Source organism: Mauremys reevesii, linkage group 14 (genome assembly GCF_016161935.1).
Source record: "Mauremys reevesii isolate NIE-2019 linkage group 14, ASM1616193v1, whole genome shotgun sequence".
Taxonomy (NCBI): domain Eukaryota; kingdom Metazoa; phylum Chordata; order Testudines; family Geoemydidae; genus Mauremys; species Mauremys reevesii.
This window is the reverse complement of record NC_052636.1, coordinates 42,469,038-42,471,270: the sequence shown is the minus strand read 5'-3', so window position 1 is coordinate 42,471,270 and position 2,233 is coordinate 42,469,038.

The following is a 2,233-nucleotide window of genomic DNA, read 5'->3' as shown; positions in this document are numbered from 1 at the left end:
CAGTCAGGATGATTCACCACAGGAACAAGCTACCAAGGAAAGTGGTGGATTCTCCATTTCCTGATGTAATTTCATGAAGACTAGATGCCTTTCTGGAATGTGTTTGCCCCCAAAGTAGCTCTTGTGTCATACAGGAGGCCTGTGATATGCAGGGGGGGTCAGATTAGATGCTCTAATGGTCTCTTCTGGTCAACTAATTTCTGAAAAACTGAGTGTAGCATTGGGAGCAGCGTCTGATGTTTCCCTGTCTAGCCGGCTTGCTGCCTAGAAGGAACAGCTCCTTGAGTGGGGTGATCCACAGGGAGTAGCTCAACCCTCCAAAGTGCCTGGCCAGGGGCAGGACATTGGCCCAGCAAGGGAGGGGTGTGGCAGTGACATCACAAAGGCCTTTTGCAGGACCTCAGCCTATTGGTCCAAGGTGGTGGGGAGGTGGTGACCTCACAGAGAGATGCTGACATCAGCCAGGCAGGACAGGGGCGAGGGGGCAGGGAAACCTCAGAGACCCCTGTGGCTTTGCTTCAGCAAGTCTCCTTCTCCGGGTCTCTCTTTGAGGACTGAGAGAGTATTCGGGTTCACGGATGTGAGCGCCAGGAGGAACCTCTTTCAAGTTTTCTCCTTCCCTTTCAGTGATTTTACTGGAAAACAGCCGTCCCTGTTTAGAAGGTAAGAGCATCCTCGAGGTCTGAAACCTGTTCAGTCTGATCCATCTGGTGACAGGTCACTTCCCTTCTCTATACCTCAGGCTCCTCCCCATCTGCCCAATGGGAACAGGGAGAGTTCTCAAACTCTCGTCAGTTGTGAGCCTGGCTCTGACCGGGGTCACACGTCCTCTGACGCAGGCTCATGTGCAGAACATGGGAGCTCTGGCTTGTCCTAAATGCTGTAGACTGTGAGTTCCTGGGAAAGGGCAGGGGGGTGGGAGCAAGAGGAGAAAGGCAGAGACATTGGTGATGAGGAATTGGGGGGAGAAGAGAGAAAATAAATGATTGAAGCAGAACAGGTGTCCCAACTCCATCAGGCTCATCACAGGTGTTCACAGAGCTGGGGAGCTGCAGGTTTTCCAGTGTCAAGTCTGAACTTTGATTCTAACAATATCAAGGGGATCTCCACATACCTGATCTCTTCCCCCCTCCCCTTTTTTGTATTAATTTTTATTTTTACGTGTTTGGCTTAAGCGTGATCTTCCCTTTCCCCACCTGTATTGCAATTTGGGGGTTATGTTTATTGTGCCTCCCTTTTGTTCATGTCGTTATAATTGTAACAGCAAAGGAATCTGCAGGAGCAAAAACTGACTCAAAACTTCATTTCCCCATCATGCCGGAACATCATACAAACAGCTCACGCAGCTGGAATCATAACACGCAAGGCCAGGGGATGGGAGATGCAGGTTTCCAAGTGTTCTGTCTTTCTCAGATGACACATTCCAGCCCCTTGTGTGCCTCCATCCTGTATGACCTGCTGGACTTTGACACATTTATTATTTCATTCTATAGATAATGTGATTGTAACACAATGTGACTGAAATTAAACCACTTCCAGATGAAGAAACAAAGGAGAAAAGCCATTATTGCATTGGCTAGGAATCAAACCCAGATCAACTGCTTGGAAGGCACCTATGCACACCACTATACCATCAATGCATCTGGCAGGAGTAGCTTTCCTGGAGGCTGTGTGTGCTGGCAGAGGGAGTAACACATGACCACAGAGTTAGTGAGCAGGGTGGATGGGCTGGAAGCTGCCTGACAGCTGGGAGCAGAGTTACCATCCCAGAGTAATTGAAACGGGGCAAAGGTGAAAACAGATCTCACTGGGAGCTGGCCCCACACCTGCCCCGCCCCTAGGAGAGGGGAACTGAAGCTCAACTTCAATCACAGAAAAATCTTCCCTGAGAAGGAAGGGGACAGCTTGTTTTAAAGACCAGGTTTGTGTTTGTTCCTGCTACATACGGAGGGGCTGGGTAGTGCTGATTCCAGCCCCCAGACTCTGGGATAAGGAACGAATTCAGGCTGCCAGTGACCTGCAGGAGGGAGATGATCTTTTGACAGTGACGGACACCTCGTCCTAAAGGCCTTTGTCTGCCCCCTTCCAGTGACTGTTTGGCACAGGAATGCAGCCCCCACTCCTGGGTCTCTCCTGGGCAAATAATGTTTCTGTGCAAAACACCAAAGCTTTTAACAGAAAGGAAGAAAAGGAAATGGCCACATGATGGGACTAGGACATAAGGAATGAAACA